General features: G+C 44.3%; 1 protein-coding gene across 4 annotated transcripts in view; it reads left to right on the plus strand.

Moving 5' to 3' along the window:
- The window catches only part of CNGA3 (cyclic nucleotide gated channel subunit alpha 3), an 85,946-nt gene that overhangs the window by 16,781 nt on the left and 45,586 nt on the right, over positions 1 to 23,579 (plus strand). Inside the window, exon 1 of one of the 4 annotated variants that reach the window (XM_073023239.1) lies at positions 8,578 to 16,755. The exons of the other annotated variants lie outside the window; for them this stretch is intronic. The gene's annotated coding sequence lies outside the window, so the exon portion shown is untranslated. Of the gene's footprint in view, positions 1 to 8,577; positions 16,756 to 23,579 lie in introns of those variants that run through there. 4 annotated transcript variants of the gene reach the window in all.

Consider the following 23,579-nt stretch of genomic DNA (forward strand, 5'->3'; position numbering starts at 1 on the left):
AACATTGTACTGAGCAAGGTCCTGGCCAGTGTAATAAGGCAAGAAAAAGAAAAGGCATAAAGATCAGGGAAAAAAAGCAAAAATATTTCTATTTGCTAGGTCATAAATATTTATATAGAAACTCCTAGGGCGTATTCACTGCTACTATTAGAATTTATAAGTGACTTTAGCAAAGACGTAGGATATAAAGTCAATATACAAAACTCAATTGTATTTCTACATACGAATAAGCCATTGAAAATAAAATCTTAAAATGTTTAGAAGTGTCAAAAACCACAAAGTATTAGTAATAAATTTAGCCAAAGACGTAAGAACCTCTACCTTGAAAACTAAAACATTCTTCAGAGAAATTAAAGAAGATCAAAATAATTAGATAAATCAAGTTCACAGATTGGGAGAAAAATCAACATTATTAAGATGTTGATTCTCCCCCAAACCTCTGTAGATTCAATTATATTCCACGCATAGTTCCAGCAGGTTTGTTGACAGAAACTAAGAACCTTATTCTAAAATATACATAGAAATATAAAGGAACAAAAATTTCCAAATCATTCTTAATAAAACACCACGAAGTTGGGGGATTTAACCTACCTCATCTCAAGGCCTACTTCAAAGCTACATTAAACAATAAGGTGTGGTTTTGGTGAAAGGATTGCCATATAGCTCAACTGAATGAAAAATAGTCCAAAAAAGGACCCACACATCCGTGGTCAATTGATTTTCAACAAAAGTCCCAGGGCAGTTTGATGGGGCAAAGAAAGTCTTTTCAGCAAATGATAATTAGAAAAACTGGATATTCATATGGGGAAAAAATGACCATAAACAATAAATCACACCATAAATAAAAATTTACAGAAATAGATTAGATCATAGACATAAATGTAAAAGCTAAAACTGCAAAATATCTAAAAGGTAGAATGAAATTTTTGTGACCATGGAGGTAGGCTAATGTTTATTTGTCATGTCACAGAAATCACTAAACATAAATGAAAAAATTGATGTTTGTCTCCATTAAAATTCGAAACTTCTACTCAAAAAAAGATACTAACAAGGAAACAAATAAGCAAACCACAGATGGGGAGAAAATATTTGCAATACATTATTTGATAAAGGACTGCTTTCTAAGATATAAAATAACTCTTACAACTCAGTAGTAAAAAGGCAAACAGCTCATTATTTTTTAAGGGGCAAGATTTTAAAAGTGGATCTATGACTGGCCATAAGTACATGAAGGGTGGCTCTCCATCATTAGTCATCAGGCAAATTGTGGTAGTCACCAGGAAAAACCTTATGCGTCAATTTAGCTAGGCCGCAGCACTCACTTATTCAAGAAAACACTAATCTAGGTGTTGTGAAGGTATCTTGTAGATGGGATTGAAGTCCATGGTCAGTTGACTATAAATAAGGGAAGCTATCCTAGGTAATGTGGGTGGGCCTGGCTCAATCAGTTGAAAGGCCTTAAGAACAGACTTGATGTGTTGCATCCTTTATGAAGAAGAAATCCCGTCTGTGGGTAGCAGTTCCTGCATGTGCCCAGGAGTCTCAGCCTGCCCTTCCTGACTGCCTGCCCCATGCATTTCACTTTGGCCGGGCTGGAGAGTGTGAAGATGCGGGGCTGAGAAGGATGTCGTTTTTCAGACTTCAGGAAACTCTACAAGAGAGGCTGACCCCATCTGAGTGATGCTGTACCATGATCTCTGGACCTATAAGAACTAGGGCAAAACTAGGGCACATATCCTACAACATCTGGGACTGCTTCTGTCACGTGGGTCTCCTGGCACATTAGGGTCACCGTCTTCCAAGGGAGGGACTGCATGGGGCTATTCAAGGTGCAGGGGATATTCTAATGCTAGATGGCCAACGTCAGACATTTGCTTACACCCATTTCCAGCCTCCAGCCTCCAAAGGGAGGCTCATGTCTAACTAAGAGGCTCTTTTCTCTTACTTTCCTAAGGGCTGGGATTTACTTGGAGGATGGTGGTCCAGAGACTTACGGTCCCAGGACTGCTCTAGGAAGTGAATTGAATAATTCTCTCTCCCTTCGTTACCACATGTCCTTTCCTTGTTAATTTATTTATCCTACACTTTGTGCCCATCAGAGAAATACCTCATTTGCTGTTTTGCTGTGACTGAGATCCTGAAAAACACATCAGGTTCCATCAACTCTCAGTTCCAGGGTCCATCTGGTGCCTTCGCTCCCTGGGCACTGATCTGCCTCCAGCCTACTTTCCGTATGAGTTGTCTGTATTCATATTTGTATTGTTCTAGACACACCTCTGGGAAGGTTTCTGCTCACTCCCCATCAAAGCTTGGAAGCCCTGGCAAGGCGGTATTTCATCAGGAATCTGCATTGGGCAAGCCTTCTCTGAACCTTGCAAGAATGTGGTACTACAAAAGCTTTGCTTTTGATGCAAAGGTTGGGACACCCCCATGCCCCTGGAGGTGGCTTTTTTCACTTTTTTTGTAATTTAAAAAACACACAAAATTTAACCTCTTACAATTTTTAAGTGTTCAGATAAATATTGGTAAGTATATTCACATTGTTGTGCAACTTTGCTGCTTTTGTTTTTAAAACTAACTCTGCCATCGTGTGGATTTACACATGGTCTGCTGGGGAATGTCATGAGGTCTTAAATCTCTCTCTGGGATTTTTTTGGAGGCACAATCTAACAGACCTATCCACGTTATCAAAAGCCTCTGTGTGTATTTCTCTGCTGTTAGGATACATTTGAATATAAATAATTCACTTCCTGCCTGGAATCCGAAATGATATTCTATACATGTGAGTCCTCCCAAAACTCCATCCTTACCTGTGGAACCAAGGAGAAACTGTGCAAGGTGGCAATTACTCCCCACAGTGGAGGTCTGCAACTTTAACTTGCCTACGCATGGCCCTGGTGGCAACGCAGAATCCCAAGCCCAGTCCCTAGAGATTTGAATGTAGTGGGCCTGGAGTGGCACCTGTCATTCTGTGTTTTTCACACACACCTGAGAAGGATGGCAGCAAATCATTCTTGGGGAACCAGAACCTAAGCAGGTGATCAGAGAGGAGAGGCCTGCCCACTATGCTTCTCCCCTCTCAGGCCTGAGCCCTGAGCATCCTCAAGTTGAGCCCCAGGAGAATTCAAGGACCTCCAAGATCCAGAGCCTATTTTGCTTCTTCACTTACAGGCTTGTAGTCAGCACAGAAGATCCTCTAAGAACCTGTGAGCCTGCCTCACAGGGCTGTCCTGAGGATAAAATGGATAGAGGGCTTAGAACAGGATCTGGCACACAGTGACAACTCAATTAACGTTAGCTGTTGCTCTCCCCATGACCATGGTCATTGCTGGTGCCATCACTAACACTCCTACCAAGAGGTGGCAAGGAGAAGGTTCTGGAATGACCTCTCCACCCTCTACCATGTGAGAAAGAGGACCCCACTCCAAGCAGGCAAGAGCTGTGCAGAACAAATTAAAATCATGAGTCCAGCATCAGCACCACACCCCTTCCACCTCATCTGCCTCACACTGCGAGTCTTTTCCAAGGTTCTCGTCTCTGCAGGAGCACCCAGGCATTTCACCCAGCAGCAAACCGTCCTCCACTGAGGTTAGAGGACCCTTCTCCAAGACTGTTTCTCCCTTCAGCATCCCGCTCTGATCCAACCCCCTTCACCAAGTGGAGCCCTCACCAAGCCCCCTTCTGAAGTCGAAGTGCTATGAATCTTCCCCAGGACATCAATGACTGTGCTGAGCCTTAGCCCCCTTCCCAGCATTCCCAGCACAGCCCTTCAGCAGCAAGTCAACCTGCATTCCAGGGGCAAATGACTGTGTCTTGCATGAGCTTAACACTCCCTTGGTCTGTGCACAGTCATCTTTCTCATAATGTGATGAGGTGGACATACTGTACATAGAGCCAAGCACATAATAGGTGCTCAGTGGAATGAATGGACCTTCATTTAAGCAACCTTGCTTGTTGGCTTCAAAATTCTCTGACCAGAGTATGTGTACTTTAGAGAAATAACTCACTGTAGGCCCCCAGCAGTGACCAGCTTCCCCAGTCAGCGCCTCTGAGGAAGTGGGAGTGGAGAGGAAGAGCTGCCTAGAGGCAGCGGGAACCCCCTACCCTGTCCGTTCTGACTTGGCCTCGGGTAAAGACTCACATGTAGTATGCCCTGGCCATACATGTCCCATTACATGACCTGTAGTCACCAGCTGTTTTGCCTCTAATTAATGGTATTTTGCATTTTAGGCCTAATATCCTCTAATAAAAGGATACTGGTTTTATAATGGCTAATAAAACAGTGAGAAGTGGGTCAGATGCTACAACCAGGAATCAAATGGGACACCCAATTCTCAGAGTGTCTGGCCGGGGTCTGTTTATCAATGTACTCGCCCAAAAGGAAGAAGTTGAATCAAGCTCACAATTCACCCCTGATTTGCTGTTTGGGGGCAACCAAATGAAATAAGGCAGGAAATCTCAACCTCATTCACAATGAAGAGATGAGTGTTAGTGACTTCTTAGCAGTTACCCCATCTGAAAGCTGGTCATCCCAGACAAGGTCAAGGGGTTACACTCTCCTTATTTCTCCCAGCCTGTTAGCCTTTCCAGGCCAGAGCATGTCTGACTCTGCAGACAGATTTAAATGCACTGCGGACCTCACAGCCACATCACCAACCTTTTTAGGGGCTGAGAGTTCACGCTCCTGGGTCTGGGTGTCTGCTGGGAGGATTCTGAGTCCTAGAAGGGCTTGGAGGCCCAGCTTCCTAATGTGACAGAGATAGCAGAGAAACAGTTGAAATGTGTGGTTAAGAACCCACCTCTGCTGCTGGCCTAGCTCTACTGATGGTGGGCACCTGAGCTGTGCTTCAGTTTCTCCTGTGCTGTCATGAAAATCAAATGAGTGGAATTAAAAAGTGCTTTGCACACTGTGCATTAGCGAGGAAGTGCTATGGATGTGTCGGCTATCATTACCACCAGGGCTTATGTCTTCTCAGCACCTCTCTCTACATTAATAAGCAGGTTTTATCCCTGTAGGATTGTTAAAAGCAATTTTCTGTGAAACAGGCAATGCCTTAGCTCTCCAAAAGTCACAGAACTGTCTGATAGTTCTGAAAAATTCTCTACCTGCCTTTTAATAAACTGGAGGCGTAATCCAAACCTACTGGGCTCACCATCTCCTGTCACAGTATCAAGGGAACCTAGGGGATCTGCTGGGCAGGAGCTTCAGCTAGACAGAGAGTTGGGACCTGATCGCAAAAGGTGGTCATTAGTGGGCAGCAAATCAAACTCACCATTTAACCATGAGCTGGTCAGTACCCATGCTGTTCAGAGGGCGGGTCTGAGGAATGGGGTCGGCTGTGTGGGAGGAGACTTGCTGCAGCCAGTGACCCCTAACGAACCTCCAAGTCCGCCTCCTATGACTCCACTCCTCATTCTTCTTTGACAACCAAAACAAGCATCAGTAACAACTGATGGTTATGAGGCCTGTGCAACACACAGAGAATGTGAGCTCACACCAGGCAGGAGAAAACAGCAGAGAAGCCCTCCTCCCCAGGGAAGGTGGATGCTATGGCAGGGGTGGGGGTGGGGAGCAGAGAGAGTGAACCCAGCTTGAGCAACAGAGCCAGGCCTTGTCTTAAAAAAACAGAAATGAAATGAAAAACAGGGAGAAGAAGGAGAAAGAAAGAATAAAGATTGAAAGAAGAAAATGTGGAAGGAATGAAGGAAGGAGGGAGGCAAGAAGGGGCAGAAAAAAAAAAAATTCCTTTATGTGTCCACTTGATAAGACATCAGAATTCGAATAGAGAAGGAAAATGCAAAAGCTGCCCTTCACGAAGAATCACATGGAAATGTCAAACACCCTTGTCTCCTCTAAAATACATGATTCATTGCTCTGTCACTGCAAATGTGTGTGCTGTGTCCACTCACAGATAAGCAGGATATATTTGCATGATTTAAATGTCACCTAGATCTTGTGAATAATAAACTGTGAGCCATTCCACAGGGTCTGAATCATGTTCCCTGGAAACCATTCCTTCATGAGCTAAACCCCCATGCCAGGGTCTGAAATTCTTATTCAGAATTCAGCCTATGATTTCTTATTGCTCTGTCCCATTACTCCAGAAAGCAGCAGGGTAAAAACAAATTAAGTCCTCTTCCTCAGCAGCTTTCAAACACTCCCATACTTGAGGCCACCTCATCATCATATCAAAGGAGTCAGACCTGGCCCCTTCCCCCAGGGAATGTTAACATTCAGCATCATCATGAAAGAGGCATGACAGTAAACATCTGAGAGTGATAATTGAGTAAAGTGGTTACAGATGGGTGGCAGAAAATGACTTTTTCTAAGTAGCATTCACTGAAATGTGATTATTTTATGATTTTCAAGAGACTTGACATATATTATCTCCATTATCTATGTGGTGGGGAAAAATTTATCCCCCACTTGCATTCCGAGAGCTCTATATCCAAAGCTAAGATTCACACGTTTAGCAGGTATTAACATTGAGTTGCTACTATGTGCCTGACTTTGTTCTAGGCACTGGGAAATATAACAGTAAACAAAGGAGACAAAAATCCTTTCCTCATGGCATTTGCAGACTAGTGGGAAGAGGTAGAAGATAAAAATAAATTAAATATGCAAAATATCAGATAAAGAGCAATGGAGAGAATGGGTGGGATGGAAGAGGGGTCTTGAGATTTTGAATAGGGGTGTTCAGGAAATGCCTTCTTAAGAAAGTGATATGTGAGCAAAGATGTGAAGGAAGTGAAGGAGGAAGTCACACTGCTACACAGTAGGAAAAGCAGGTGCAAAGGCCCTGAGGCAGAAGTTTGCCTGGCTGTGTGAGGATTAACAAGGAAGCTAGTCACTGGAGCAAGGGTGGAAGCAGGCAGTGGAACCATTTTGGAGGCAACAGCAATAACCCCGGCTGGTTGTGTGGATGACTTGGACAAAATGGAGTTGGCAAAAAGTGATGAGAGTCTGGATTTATTTTGAAGGTAGAATAGGTGAGATTTGCCACAGGAGGGGATGTGGGTTATAAAAGAAATAGAGGCTGGAAAATTGCTTGAACCCAGGAGGCAGAGGTTGCAGTGAGCCAAGATCGCACCACTGTCCTCCGGCCTGGGAAACAAAGAAAACCTCTGTCTCCAAAAGAAAAAAGAAAAGAAAAATAAAAGAAAGAAAGAAACAGAGGAGTCCAAGATGACTCCTCTAAGGTTTCAGTCCTGAGTTATTTGAAGGTTGGCATTGTCATAACAAGGTCTTTGGTAAAGCATTTTAAATAGGAGGAGGTCATGACCGTTGTAGCATGGTAACACTCTCAGGATTGGGGTTGTGGAAGACGGACAGGTTGAGACCCAATGCTGGGGATGGATTCCCACTCTTCTTCACCTGTAGGCACCAGAAACATCCCAACACCCCAATTCATCTCATCCCACCCCCCTTTTTAGGGGTCACTGATTTTTTTAAAATATTAGTACAATTTATAATGAGATGTATATAATTTACATCCAATTAAATGCATACATGTTAAATCCCTAGTGCAAAGAACTTTGACATTCATATACACCCGTGACACCACCACCCCATACCAGATGTAAAATATTGCCTTAATTGCAGAAAGTTCCTTCCTGCTCCATGGAATCACACTGTGTGCACACTTTTTGTGTCTGGCTTCTCAGTCTTGACTTAACGATTTTGAGAATCATCCCTATTGTTGTATGTGTGATTAGTCCTTCCTTCTCGTCGCTGAGTACTTCCACGTTTGAATAAATCACAATCTGCCTGTCCATTCAGCTATCCACAGGCATCTGAGCTATTTCTAGTTTGGGGCTCTTATAAATGTAGCTGCTATGAACATTTGTGCACAGTCATTTTGACGACATATGTTTTCATTTCTCTCGGGAAAATACCTAGGAGTCAAAATACTGGTTCATGTTGTAAGTGCACATTTAGCTTTGTAACAAAGTTCCAAATCGTTTTCCAAACTGTTTGAACCGTTTTCCATTCCCACCAGCAGTGGATGTGTTGCTGTCTATCCTCCCGAGGTTGAGTGCTGCCAGTCGCTTTTGTGGATGGACAGTAGTACCTCATTGTGGCTTCAGTTTGCACTTCTAATTAGTAATTAGCATTTCGAGTACTATAATAACATTGAGCACTTTTCATGTGTATGTTTGCCATCTATATATCTTCTTTAGTGAAATGTTTGTTCAAATATTTTCCCAATGTGTTCATTGGGTTTTCTTTTTATTACTGATTTACATAAAAATGTTATATACTTTGAAGATAAGTCCCTTGTCAAATATATGTACTGTGAATATTTTGTCTGTGGGGATTATCTGTACATTATTCTTTATTAACATTTATTTTGAAGTAATTTAAGACTTCCAGAAATAGAAAGTAAAATAAGACTTGCAAAAAATAATCCAAAGAATTTCCAAATACCTTTCAGCCAGAACCCATAAATGCTAATGTTTTGCTATATTGGCTTTGTCAGTCTCATTGTTTCTGTCTTTCGTAGACACACACATGCACACACACACTCCAATTTTTTTTTTTTTTTTTTTTAGATGGAGTCTCACTCTGTCGCCCAGGCTAGAGTGCAGTGGAGCGATCTTGGCTCGCTGCAACCTCTGCCTCCTGGGTTCAAGCGATTCTCCTGCCTCAGCCTCCTAAGTAGCTGGGACTAGAGGTGCCTGCCACCATGACCAGTTAATTTTTTTGTATTTTTAGTAGAGACGGGTTTTCACTATGTTGGCCAGGCTGGTCTCGAACTCCTGACCTTGTGATCTGCCTGCCTCAGCCACCCAAAGTGCTGGGATTACAAGCATGAGCCACTGCGCCTGGCCCACACATCAATTTTTTCTGAACCATTTGAGACTAAGTGACAGAGATAATGTTCCTTTATCTCTAATACTTCAAAGAATATTTTCTAAAAACAAGGACATTCTCTTACTGAGCCATAGTACAGTGATCAAAATCAGTACATTAATATGGATATATTATTATATTATTATCTAATCTGCAGACGTTGTTCAAAATTCACCAGTTGTCCCAGAATATCCTGTATAGAAAAAAGAAAAAAAAAATTACTAAGACCAAAAATCCAAACCAAGATCACACATTACATTTAGTTTTTATTTATCTTTAGTCTCTTTTACTCTGGAACACTTTGTCAGTCAGACAGTCAATCAGTCTATCTATCCGTCCATTTATCCAACCATCCATTCATCCATCTATTCATCTATCCATCAATTACTCACTGTCTTTCACAACTTTGACACTTTTGAAGAGTACATAGCATTTATTTTGTAGACTATTCTGTTCATTTTCTTCATGGTATCTTTTGATTAGAAGAAATTTTTATTTTGATTAAGTGTAATTCATTGGGAGTTTTTTTATGGTTAGTGTGTTTTGTGTCCTATCTAAAAGAATTCTGCCTTCTCTAAACTCATGAAAATATTCTGGATTTTTGTGTCTAGAGTGTTAAGTTCTCACTTTTATACTTAGGTCTATCTATCATCCATTTTCAATTAATTTGTTCTGTGGAGTGAGACAGAGATTGAGATTCATCTTTGTTTACCACATCCAGTTGTTCCAGCACCACTTCTTAAGATGAACTTCCTTTCCCAATTGACTTCGTATCTTTATCAAAAATAATTTGGCCATATGTACCTGGGTCTTTTTCTGAAATTTCCGTTTTGTTACACTAACCTGTTCCTTATCCCAATACCACACTGTTTTGATTACTATAGCTTTATCATTAGTTTTGAGATCAGGTAGTGTAAATCCTCCAGTTTTGTTCCTTTTCAGTCTTCTTTTGTCTAATGTAGATCTTTTGTATTTCTGTAAAATTTTATAATTACAATTTTCTTCTTAAAATAGCCTGTAATCCCAGCACTTTGGGAGGCTGAGGGGGGCAGATCACGAGGTCAGGAGATTGAGACCATCCTGGCTAACACAGTGAAACCCCATCTCTACTAAAAATACAAAAAAGTTAGCTGGGCATGGTGGCTGGCATCTGTAGTCCCAGCTACTTGGGAGGCTGAGGCAGGAGAATGGTGTGAACCCGGGAGGCAGAGCTTGCAGTGAGCCGAGATTGAAATGGGGTCCCCCCTTTCCAAGGCTAGCATTCAGACCTTGTTGGAGCAAGTATAGTTGCAGCCCAATGATTGGCAGAGAAATGTGCCGGTTAGCACAGGCCAGAGCTGGTCTGTAGTTGCTGAGCAAGTAGGAAGCAGCTCTCACCTGGAGTGCAGATGGGTTTGAGTAAGCCACAACCGGTGGCCAGCCACACAGGTGTGCAGAGAAAATGGGTGCTTATGTGAATAGGAGCCCTGGAACTGTGATGTTTATGTTAGAAGGGCTGTAGAACCAGAAGGTCACAGCAGGCGAACCTGGGGGAAGCAGGCATAGGGAAGCAGAGGGAGTTGGAGCAGCAGTGCAGGCAGGAGGGCTGTGGCATGCAGGGTCCATGCTGCAAGAGCTGCAGAAAGATGACCAGCAGGCCAGGCTGGAGCTGGGAGGTCATGACCAGCAGGCCAGGCTGGAGCTGGAAGTGACCATGTGTTCCAGGCATGTGGCCAAGGCGGAGCACTACCAGACATTCTCCCACCTGTGTCATTCGCTAATTTTGAACTCCCCAGGAACAGCAGCGGAGCCCCTTCCTGCTCTGTTGCCACTCCAGCATCCTCTGCTGAGAAAGTTTAACATCACGCTCACTGTAATACTCAAGGAAATTCTGTCCATTATTGCAGAGCAGGTATTGAAGATGCATTTGGAACTGGGAGACATTGAATTGATAAGTGACATGGCATAGTTGAGGAATGAGGATTCCTAAGAAATCAAGTATTTGACATGCCCAGTATTCTTTTAGAAGATTCTGGAATGAAAGTGAAAAGCAGATTCATTTTTTCATAGATGATGAACCAGATACCTATGTTAAATTTAACTTTGCTCAAAGTTAAAGAAATTTCAAATGAAACTGTCTAGACCTATGTCAAAATAAGCCCAATTGTATTAAAGAGTATTAAATTATATTAAGAATAAAAACACATAAGACCAGCAAAAAGAGAGTAGATATTATATATGTAGTGGAAGTATGCATTTCTTGGCTTTCAAATATTTGCAAGTCTCTGGACTAAATATTATCAGAACTCAAATAAAAAGGCAAGCAGACTAAAGAAAATATTTTCATAATATAAACCAGGAAAAAGCCTCTGTCAGTACTGCACAAAAAGCTCATGAAAACTGAAAGAAGATCAAAACTTTAATGTAAATGGGCAAGGACATAATAGGTGATTTACAAAGAGGACACACAAGTAATAAATATACATAAGAAAATTGTCAACTTTACTACCTCTTGCTGAGATGCAAATTAAAGCTGTAATGGGATACAGTTTATGCATTAAATTTGAAAAAATAAAATAGAATGCTGGCAAAAATAAAATGTGGTAGAAGTGGTAAATGGTTAATAGCAATATAAATTGTTTAAACTTCTCTTGAATTCAGATATTCATATCCTTAGGGTAATCCTACTACTGAGACTGTAACTGAAGGAAATAATTGCAAAAATAGGAGAAGTTTTGATGCATGTGTTTACAGCAGTCATTTTTAAAAGTGAAAAAGTGGGAACTAATTTAAATGTACATAAAAAAGTCAACAATGGTGTAAATCACCCTATTAATTATGTAATTCATTTCGCCAGGATCATGGCCAGTGACAAATGATTTGGCCATGACCAAAAACCACTGGAAACTAATGCAGCACAATAGACTATTTCTCAAGCTATAAAGCCTAATTAAAAGCAGAATAACAAAATTATATATTTACATCACTGTTACTATCCCTGTGAAAAAGAGTATGTGTACATGAATGAAAACTAGAAAGTAACAGAAAATATACAATTGATTTATTAGGTTGACTTTCTTATTTTATTTTATTTTTTTTGACAGGGTCTTGCTCTGTCACCCAGGCTGGAGTACAGTGGCACGATCATGGCTCACTGCAGCCTTGACCTCCTGGGCTCAAGCAATCCTCTCACCTCACCTCCCAAGTAGCTGCGAATACAAGTGCACCACCATGCCCACATACTTTTTTAAATTCTTTATTTTTTGTAGAGATGAGGTTTCCCTCTGTTGCTTAGGCTAATCTCAAACTCCCAGGATTGAGTAATCCTCCTGCCTTGGTTTCCCTAAGTGCTGAGATTACAGGCATGAGCCACCACGCCCAGCTGATTTTTAAACTTATATTATTACTAATATAGTGATGCCTGTAAATTTTTTTAAATATGGCACCTAAAATCAAAATAATCCAGGTACATTGACAGAAAGGAGCTGAGCAAGACTCACCTCTCTTCTACATGATATACTTCTGTTAAGTCAGCCTTATTTCTCATTAGCTTTTTGCCAGTTTTTGTGGAGACACATCGCCCTGAGGCTTTACATCTTACCCCGCGAGGTCTGGTAAGCCACGTCTCCTCTTCCTCTACTTGGGGGGCTGACCTTCTGGATGCTGATACAGAACTTTACATTTGTTCCTGTTATGTCTTTTCTTGGCCTGTATATTTAGTGCATCATTGAAGGCTCTCCAGATTTTTTTGGATTTTGATTTACACTCCTTAGTCACCGTATATTCTGAGTGCATGTTAGCTAAACATTCTGTAATTCCATGTCCACATTAAAATATGCAGGAAACTCCGTATGTTCACCCAAGGCCGTGATAATGATGTCGAACTGAGCGGTACTGAGTCCCAGAGCAAGTCACACCTGTTAGGGAGCACTTCGATGCCGTTCACATCACAATCCACAAAACAGCCTTGCATCCAGCACACGTGTGCCAGCTTAGCAATTAGAAAAGGTGATTGTCCTTTTGCGGGTGGAAAATTAGGGTTTTAGGCTTAGACAAAAGCTCAAGTGATTTCCCTGGGCCGGGACCAGGCTCAGTTGTAACGGGGGCCAAGCTTGCCCTCAGTGTTTAAGTTCTCATCTGTGCCCCTTCCCCCTGATCTTACCCACCGCCTGCTGTGGCGCCCATCCCATGCCACGCTCACTGGCCTGCAGGATCCTCAAATGTGCTCCTCAATTTATCCTACCAAAACTTTTAATTTGATTCTTTATCCATACTCTATCTCGTGGAGTTATTGGCATTTTAAAAGGGATCCAAGTTTGAAAACAGAGAGATGACGTTCCAATGGTAGGACTTCAGTCATTGATGGTCAGACAGTAGAAATTTGGAGAGTGGAAAGGCTGGCCCTGGGGTCTTAAGGGCAGCCCCTACCTAGCTACTCTTTGCAAAGCTGACCTGAAAGAAACAGGGAGTCTGCAGGGGACAAGATAGATTAGATCCTATGGTCCCACAGTCCTCCTCAAGCTTTTAATGGTATTTGGTTAGAATTTTTAACTCTTCAGATCTTGTTCATTCATTTAATTTAATTTTCCTTCTGTTCTTCCAACTGCCAGGTAAGTAAGAGAAATAGATGCCATCATCTTCATTGTCTGAGAAGGAAGCAGGCACAGTGGGCTTTAAAGACAGAAAACAACTGCTTTTCCCCAGCTTGGGGCCTCACCGTCCCGCACCTTTGCGCGGACTGACAGAATTCCTGTGGGGAAAACTGATGCATCCCTGTTTCTCACGTACACCTTGCCTGTCTCCTCATAAATTTTTTATTTCCCAAAAGTCATTCCTACAAATTGCCTTTTCATTTGCCAAGGATCTAGACCATCTGCCAAAGCAAGTTCACACATCCCTCCTTGCTGATAACTGGGTTTATCTGTTTGCATTTCTGTGTATCGTCGGTTAGTCTGGCTTATCTACTTATGAGATTGTGTGTACTTTAACACACTGGACACCATATGGCCCCCAGCAGAGATGGCAGTCCTGTTGCCTACCTATGGGCACTATTTGTGTGCCTTTCAACCCTGATTATAAAATGTCCGGTCCCTAGTACACCTAAAATTTGTTTGGACTGGGAAGATTTTACATAATTAGAATCAAAAATTTAGTTCCTCCCACCCTTATTTTTAAAGCAATGTGTATGAAATGCATACAGAATAAATAAATAACAAATTGTTTATTTACACAGTAAAATTGAATGAACTATAGCTACAAGCAACATCACCGAATCTTACTAACTTAATATTGATTGACAAAAGCAAATCCCAGGAGACTATATAGACCATCACATTGTTTCTAAATTTCACAAACAATTAAAACTAAATGTCATTGAGGAGTCCCACAAGCCACACATGTACACACGTATGCTCAGACTCAATCCTTCTGGGCCTGGCTCGTATTTTCCTTTCATTTCCTGGCACCGAATTCACAGGTGGATACAATCGGTCTCATCAGGCTCCCTGGCTCCAGACTTCCTCAGCTCCTGGGTGCTACTTTTTTCCCCACAGACCCCTCCCCACTTCCTTAGTGTCCTGGCTGAGGCTGAAGCAACTTAGCATTCACCTGGTCCCCACTCCCTTCCTCCCACTCTCACCTGCTCTGTCAGAAAGAGGAGATGGTGCCTTCTCCATAGCTCTCTTCTTCCTTTGGTCTCCCTATTCCACCAAACACCAAAAGACTTTGGGTTTCTGAGGATCATGCTCCTTGGTCTCTTAGTGCGATGGGCCTGTTAGAGCATCCCACTAGTTTATTCAGATGTTGCTGTATCCTGCATCTTCACAAAACCTTGCTGTCCCTTCCACACTTGACCGTGCCTCAGTTGAAGCTTGAGCAATAATCGGAAAGGTCCCCAGAGGCCACTCCACTGAGTGAGCCTTGGGCCAAATCTGGACCTTCCATCATGGCAGCTAGGATCTTGGAGCCCGATGACTTTTGCAGGCAAATTCACAGATACATCCCCTTCAGTCTCCTTCTATTCGTTTCCAGTCTCCGTTCGTCTGTTTCCACTTTTCAGACACCCAAAGTTCTTCAATGATAACTATTGCCACATACATCATTCCCTAAGGGCCAACTATGTGCCCATTTCTGTGCTAAACACTCTATCTCATTTCATCACACTCAGGACACTTCTCCATTTCTTAATTAATTCTGTGAGGTCTTGTTTTTCCCTTTCAAATCTTAGGAATGGTGTGCATTTCAGAAACAAAGTCCAAGGGGATTTTTCAGGATGATGCCTTAAAATGATCTCATGATCACTACTATGTTCTCCAAAATCAGGATTTAAGACTGTTTTGAAGCTCTGAAATGTTTCTGGACAACAGAAGATAATCATCTGCTTGCAGTCTTCCCTGAGGACAAGCCAGCAGGAAACAGCTTTAACTTGTTGCATAAATTAATGAGATTAGAAGAAATAAAGCATTTCCTGACAACGAGAACTATAAAAAAAATGCACATAATAACTGAGGCGTGTGGAGATTCCTGGAATAAGGATGCTGAAGTCCTCAATGAGGCAAAGTCTCATCTATTATATTTTCTCTTGCGTTGAATTAACGTCAGGTTCCTTTCAGAAGCCCAAATAATGAAATAAGAATTCTCCTGTCTTCCACCTTCTGTGGCTTCGGCTTCCTTTGGTTGATTCACCGCTTCCATTTATTTGCTCTTCCACTACCAGAGTCCCTTGAATCTGAACAACTAAGCCTGATTTTCTTTGGGGGAAATTTTGTCTAGGTTTTATTTCCCCCATTTAAGACATGTGTGCACACATGCACATGTGTGTGCGAGCCATTCTAATTCTTTATTTTTTCAGTAAAGAGCATATACACTTCATCTCTCCCTTCAAGTATTGCATGAACTCGATGAACTTTAAGCCATCTAAAGATAATGTGTTCAGTTAGCAGGCGATTTGATAAGTATGCTCGGAAATGCCATGAACTCCAAGTCCTCAGAGAAGCTCTGGTTAACTGGCTGGGTGGGATCTGCTATTGTGGAGTTTCTTCCCATGAGGGTATCAGTCATGAGAACCTAGAACCCAAGAGGCTGTCCAAGCCTTGTCCCAGGCAAGGACGTTTGGATTCCTCCCGGGACCTGCTGCTGCGATCTAGAACCAGAGTGTGCAGTTGCCGGTGAGGGAAAGGCAGGATTCTGTCTTCATCCTTCATGGAGAGGCGTGTTCTTGGAGGTACACCTTCTGGGAGAAAAATGAGTTTTAGTAAATAAAGTTATTTTCTTCAAAAAGAGTTTAAGTTCCTTTGGCTTCAATAGAGGGTAATGATTACTAGCTAGATTGGTGGGTTTTAGTTCAGGAAATCTGGTGTTATCTTGTGCGATGGAAGGAAACAAAAACTCTGCAAGGAGAATACACATTGTCCCAAATAGTCTTGTTTCAAACATCTTCCTTAAGATGGTAAACGGGTCCAAGAATGTGTGTGTGTGTGTGTGTGTGTGTGTGTGTGTGTGTGTGTGTCCCACCTTTAAACTTCAAACTCCCAGATCTCTGCTGCGCACTCATCCAGTGTGGATTACACTACCAGCAAAACATCCCAGGAAGGAGTCCAGGATGGCCGCCCGCAGTTAGGAGAGAACCCAGAATGGAACGACGGACTTGTTTGCTTTCTTGCCCCTGACTCTCCCCGTCTTCCCTGGGAGTGTTGGGGATGTGAACTACTGACTTCTGCCTCTTTCGGACCGCCTTTGAGGCTCCAGAGCCTCACCTGACTTTCCCACGGAGAGGGAGGCCAGAGGCTCCTTCAGTAGTCCCGGTGCAGAGTCCTGGGCCGGGAGCGCGGGGGAGGGAGCGAGCGGAGCTGCGCCCGGGAGGCGGAGGGAGGAGGCGCTCCGCAGACCCCAGCGCGCCGCGGAGAAGCTCAAACTTCGGCAGGGTAAGGATTTTAGGGGCTCTTGAGCTCGAAGTTTTGGGGGGCGCCGGGAGGTGTGCTGGGGGCGCAGACCCCAGATAGGAGATGAATTAGAGAACCACACGCTGGGGAGCGAGGCAGCTGCAAGCCGGGGCGGGCGCGGCGCTGTCCGCAGCCCCCGGTGCTGAAACGGGCCGCAGGCTGGAGAGAGAGTGAAAAAGGGCCGGCTGCGGCCTCGGCTCCCACCCCTCAGCTCCCAAACCCCTCCATTCCAGTTCAAAGGACAGGAAGCCCTCCCCGTGCTCCCCAAGCCGACCGCACCCCCTTTTACTCACGTCCCGCAGCCGCGCTGGGCCGAGCCGTCGGGGCGGGAGGCAGAAGGAGCGGGGCTGGCTCCCGCTGGGGAACGGTAGGGCTTCCAGCCGCGACCCCACCCCATACATCGCCTCCTGCCACGCTGCCCCAGGAGGACGCGCCCCGGGCCTCCAGGACCGCCAGTCCGGGAAGGACCCCTCCCCGGCTCCAAGTCGTGTCTCGTCGAGTCCGCACCGCGCCGGGGGAGGTTGAGTCAGTGGCCTGGAGGGAGCAGGGCCGGGGGAAGGCAGCGGCGAAGGACTGCCCCGCAACCCAGGGGACTGTTCACCCTTGGGGATTCAAAGAGAAGGGTGGGCTGAGGAGGAGGCGAGAATTACAATTCTTTGAGGAGTGCGCGGTTACTTTTTTTTAATGACAAAATCACACCCGGGATCTCGGACGCCCGGGGCTTAGTGCTCGGTGATGGAGGAGAAGGGGCGGCGGGCGCTCTGATCCTCTGCAATCCCCTAACCGGATAAAGGCGCCGGGCTCCCAGCCCTCGGGCTTTTTTCCCGATGCCTCTGGCCCCTCCCGATGCCCCTGGGGGGCTGGGCCCGCAGGCCCTCGCACTCCCGCAACCCCGGGCAGGGTGATTCATTTTTCTCCCGGTGTAACCTCCCTACTGAGCACCGCCGCTGGGACTTTAACTTCGGCGCTCCGCAGCGGGCGTCTCCGGCTGGCGCGGCGCGTGGCGCAGACTGAATGGCGCTGGAACCTAGAGGACCCGGAGCCGGCGCCTCAGCCTCTTCGGCCTGAACCGGGTTCCTCGGACACGCAGTCCGCCGTCTCAGGCCTCGCCGGAGCTGGCGAGCGCAGTCTCCTGCAGCGAAGCCCGGCACCCCGACGGCAGATGCTCCCCATCACATCTTCCAAAGTGGCGAGGCTGGGGCGGCGGGAATGGCCCCCACCCGGGTTCAGACTCCATCCCGGAGTGGACGGCTCCGTGCCCCTAACATTCTCTAAGCGCTCTCCGCAACCCCCTCTCCCCAACACACACACACGTTCATTCATGAAAACCAGCAAGAATATTGCTGTCTGGGCACGGGGTCCAATGCACAGCGTGCGTTCACACACCCCCAAGTGAAAAGTCATGGGGGACGCGGGTGGTTGGGCCGGGAGAGGAGAGATGGTCACTCGTGCCTACTATCTACCAACTGGGTCTTCTACGCCAAAGTCGCAGTTGTAGAAAAGTCGGCCAGGTCCGAGGACTCAGATGGGATTTCACTGAGCCGGTGGGAGCTTCTTTGGGTTCTTTGGGGTAGGGGGAAGGACATAAACTCCCCCTGCTTCGCACCAATGCCCAGACACCCGCACTTCCTCTCCAGCGTCCGTTCAGCCACAGAGGGGGGCCTCCTCCGGTGCAGATGCCCAGAGGGGAGGAGCGGTGGCTCTTGGGGTGACTGGTTGGTGGGTGCAGGATCTTAATCACTTTAGCTGGGACTTTGGCCGTGACTACGTGTGCACTTGCCTTTGATGCTCCCGTTTCTATGTCTTTTCTGTCCTCATTCACTATCTGCTAGCGGTGGCTGCCTCTGGTTAATATTAAGGTTGCCATGGCGACCGGTCTCCAGTCGCCATGGTACCCAGAAGGTAAACAGTTGGAAGCTACTCAGGCTCTTCTCCAGCTCTGGCCCCTAGTTTCCCTAGGGGGTGGGGCGGGGACAGCAGTGACCAGGTTCCAGAACCCTTTTCCATGTCCTCCTCTTCCTCCCCCGTTCCCACAGCGTCCTGCTCGCCTGAAACCCCCGCTAATACCCCACCGACCACTGTGGCCTCAAGGTTGAGATAGGCCGTGCTTTTTTCTCTATCTCCCAGTTACATACACTGAGGCCAGGGGGTAAACAGTTTTCCCTCTGACCTAATGCATTTTAGTAACAGCCTGAATATTTCTGAGTGCAGTGGACAAGGCTCAGTCTAGTGGGAGAAACAGAATTTTAAACAGACACAGTCCTTGCCCTCTGGGACCTCACTGTGTAGTGTGGCAGAAAAACCCTTGTGCAACCTACCAGGTGGCCTGCACTGGGGTGCAAATGGAGGCAATAACAGAGCCCTGAGAGTAGAGACAGGTGGCAGTGACTGAATCCTGGTCAAGGAGGGCCTCCCCAGCAAGGTTATGTTGCAGTTGAAACTTGAAATCAACTGGCCAGGAAGAGAGGAAAATCTCTCTAGGCAGAAGCAAGGATGTGTGGATTAGTCGGGAGAGGGTAAGGCCCTGCTGTGGTGACTTATAGACTTGGAATATCTTGGTGGCTTCACCCTTTGCTTATGCAATGTCTGAGGTTTTGGGAGTCCTGCATCATGTCGGGGGAGTCCACTGGCCAGAATCCGTCACTCAGCCTTCACCTGGCCTGGAAGGGAGGCTGGAAAATGCAGCAGGCACAGGGTGGGCTTTGGTGAGCACTGTCTCTGCCAGTAGATGGGGGCAAAAAAAAAATGTATGACACACATAAGGAAAAGGTGAGTAATTTGGCTTAGATGAACATCCAGTTTAGGCTGACTTGATCCAAATTATGAAAAGTCTTGACCATCAGGCTAAGAAATGGAGACTGTGTGCTGGAGAAATTTAGGCACCTCTAAAAGCTTCTGAGAAGAGTAACAATTTAATTAGAACTACCTTTCATAAAGATTCTGGGGTCACTATGGAAGGTTCATTCATCTACACATTTATTCATTCTACACTCATTGAGCCCCTCCCTAGTGCCAGGGACTGGACGGATTATAGGAGCGACAGCCTGAAGATGGGAGGTGAGCAAAGATAGCTATTTCAGCCATCCTGGGGAGAGAGAAAGGCCTGGACAAAAGCAGGAACAGAGCTCAAAGAGACCAGAAGCGACATCTGTTCTGCTTTGACACTTACACACCTGCCTAGCAGAGACTTGCACAGGGTGAGTGCTCGGTACATTTCTGAATTAGTAAATACAAGAATTGGAGGGGATGGAGGAGAGAGATAGCTGTTGCTGTGACTGACAAGACTTGATGATGCTGGATCTGGGGCAGTAAGGGAGAGGAAGGAGTAAAAGCTCACGCAGTCTTAGCTGGGTAGTCATTTGGTGCTGGGTGTCGCTCATGGCATTAACCAAGACAGTACTGCAGGGAAGAAGAGCAGGCTTGACAGTAGCTGGGGGAGAGAGTGATGCCATTCAGAATAGTTTTGCTCCAAGGAAAACTCTTCCCTGAACTCCATCTGCACCCCAGAACTCATCTAATCCCCAGAGCGCTTCTTTTGTCCTTTGCAGGATTCATACATTTCACCTTGAATTATAATAATGCAGTGTAGGGGTTAAACTGACTTCTGCTCCCCAGCTCTGCCACTGGGTGACTTTGAACCAAGGTATTTAATCATTCTGAGTCTCAGCTTCTTAGCGTGTACATTGGCAGTAGTAATAGTTATAATGCCTGCCTCATCGAGTTGTTTTGGGGATTAAATGAAGTAATTGAAGTGAATTCCTCAGCTCATTGCCTGACATATTGTAAGTGCTCAAAGTTAGATTTGGACATCTTATTACTTCCTAATAAAATAAAAGCAATGTATTACTTTTATAACCGCATCACAAAAGTTCCTTCAGAAAAAAAAACACTTTACCTCCCATGCTTGCAATTAGGTTTGGAGCATCTATAGAGCTGGCTATGGAGAGCTCTGCTTCCCCAGCTCTGGTAAGGTCTGAAAAGCACTTTCATCCTCTTGCAAGCTCAACCTGAACAGCTGAATCTTATCACAAAGCAGCAATTTCAAAACTGAGCACACTCACAGCTGAGAAACTCAGAGTCCCATTAATTCTGAATCATTTCTGCAGAGACCAGGACACTTTCTAGTCATGAGACAAGCCCCTGCCTCTTGGTTAAGTAACATAATTGATCATCTTCATCCAGTTTCAGTGCATTTTCTTTTACTCCAAATCTCTTCCTGTTCTTGAGAACAACCTTAACTTTCTTCTCAGACAGGAATTGAAAATTTGCAGCTGACATTTGGAAGCTTCCATTTGCTCATGTTATAAAAATGCCAGAGTTCAGAGAGAGAGAACTCTGCCTTCCAGTCATGAGAAGATTTCTTTGGGAAACAAGATTCAACTGTCCTAACTCAGACTCATTACCTCCATCATGGTGCAGGCACATTGATGTGTTTGGGGCAGCCTCCATAGAGAGGGGGGAATTGGATTCTGACCTTCATCTTCCCACATCACCTCACAGCTCAACTCTGAGCACAACTGGATACATTCTTGTTGTCTAAGACTTGAACTGGCTTTTCAGGACCTTTCTTGGGCAGATAGAAAGCTTTAATACTTACTGTCCCCAGAAGTTGCCTTGTTTCTTAAGAGGCAAGGGCTTAAAAGCTTGCAGGCTCTACAATTAGACTGCCTGTTGAAGTCCTGGCTGTGTGAACTGTGTACCTTGGTTTGCTGCTCTTTAAAATGGGGATGATGTGGTTTGTCTGTGTCCCCACCCAAATCTCATCTTGAATTCCCATGTGTTGTGGGAAGGACACAGTGGGAGGTAATTGAATCATGGGGGCAGGCCTTTCCCATGCTGTTCTCGTGATAGTGACTAAGTCTCATGCGATCTGATGGCTCTATAAGGAGGAGCTTCCCTGCATAAGCTCTCTCTCTGCCTGCTGCCATCCATGTCGGATGTGACTTGCTCCTCCTTCCACCATGATTGTGAGGCTTTCCCAGCCACGTGGAACTGTGAGTCCATTAAACCTTTCGTAAGTTACCCAGTCTCAGGTATGTCTTTATCAGCAGCATGAAAACGGACTAATACAGGGGATAAGAATAATACTTACCCCGTAGGGTTATTGAAAAGATTAAATGAGTTGATACATGTAAAAAACTATAGAGCCGTGACTGGCATAATAGAAGCCCTCAAAAATGTGATGTTCATTATTATTAATGTCATATTTTGGCATTTCTCCCCTTTATTACATTTCGTGAGTTTCTACTAGGTGATATTGTGAGTTTTGCATTTTAAAAAGTGTTTTGATTTTAGATTTTAAATTATTTCTTTTTAGATATAATTTTCATGCCAAAAATGTCACCCATTTAAAATGCACATGTCTCTGGTTTTTAGTATATTTATAGTTGTGCAGCCATCACCACATTACAATCTTAGAACTTTTCAACACCGTCAAAAGGGACCCCGTATTCATTAGCAGTCATTCCTTTTTCTCATTCTCTCCCAGACAACCTCTACTCTACTTTCTGTCTGTATGGATTTGCCTGTTCTGGACATTTCATGTTCATGAATTTATATATCATGTGACTCTTTTTGTCTGGCTTCTTTGACGTAGCATAATATTTTCAAGGTTCACCCACGCTGTAGCATGTATCACTGTTTTATTCTTTTCTGTTGCCAAATAAGATTCCCTCTGAATAACATTCCATGATGTGGACATACTACATTTTGTTTATCCATTTATCAGTGGATAGGCCCTAATAAATGATTGTCATTTCCACTTAGGGCTATTGTAAATACTGCTGCTATGAACATTCACGCACAAGTTGTTGTGTGGACATGTTCTTACTTCTCTTAGGTATATGCTTAGCAGTAGTATTCCTGGATCGTACCGTAACTCAGGTTTAACATTTTGAGGAGCTGCCCAGCTGTTCTCCAAAGTGGCTACATCATTCCCACCAGAAATGAATGAGGCTTCCAGTTTTCCACATCGCATTGTGGAATATGGTTAATTTTATGTATCAACTTGCCTGGGATACAGGGTGCCCAGATAAAACATTATTTCTGGGGGTGCCTGTGAGCAAATTTCCAGGAGAGATTAGTATTTGAATCCATGGACTGGGTAAAGCAGATTGCCCTCTCCAATGTTGGGGACCACTATTCAATCCATTGGGAGCCTGAGTAGGAAAAAATGTAGAAGAAAGGGGAATTCACTCGTTGAGCTGGGACATCATCAGTTTCCTGCCCTTTATTGGCCCTCTGGTTCTCAGAACTGCACCACTGGTTTTTCTGGTCTCCAACTTACAGACAGCAGCTCATGGGCTTCTCAGCCTCTAATGCTTTGTAATACATCATATGTATATACAGTTGACCCTTGAGCGATGCAGAGATTAGGGGTGCTGATCCCCTACACAGTCAAAAATCCACATATAACTCTTTTGGCTTCTTCAAAACTGATTTACTAATAGCCTACTGTTGACCACAAGCCTTACCTATAACATAAATAGCCAATTAACACACATTTTGTATGTTCTATGTATTACAGGCTGTATTCTTACAATAGAGTAAGCAAGGAAAAAATGGAGATTTTTCAATTTGTCACATATCTCCAAAATTTTTTCCAATATATTTATTGAAAGAAAAACATGTAGAAGTGGAGCTGTACAGTTCAAACCCATGCTATTCAAGGATCAATGATATACATAACCTATTGGTTCTGTTTCCATGGAGAACCCTAACTAATACACTCACTAACTTGTATGGTAATATTAACATTATATAGTTCTTTTTCTTTCTATTTTTGAAGCTTTGTAATATTTTTTATT

Source organism: Chlorocebus sabaeus, chromosome 14 (genome assembly GCF_047675955.1).
Source record: "Chlorocebus sabaeus isolate Y175 chromosome 14, mChlSab1.0.hap1, whole genome shotgun sequence".
NCBI lineage: Eukaryota > Metazoa > Chordata > Mammalia > Primates > Cercopithecidae > Chlorocebus > Chlorocebus sabaeus.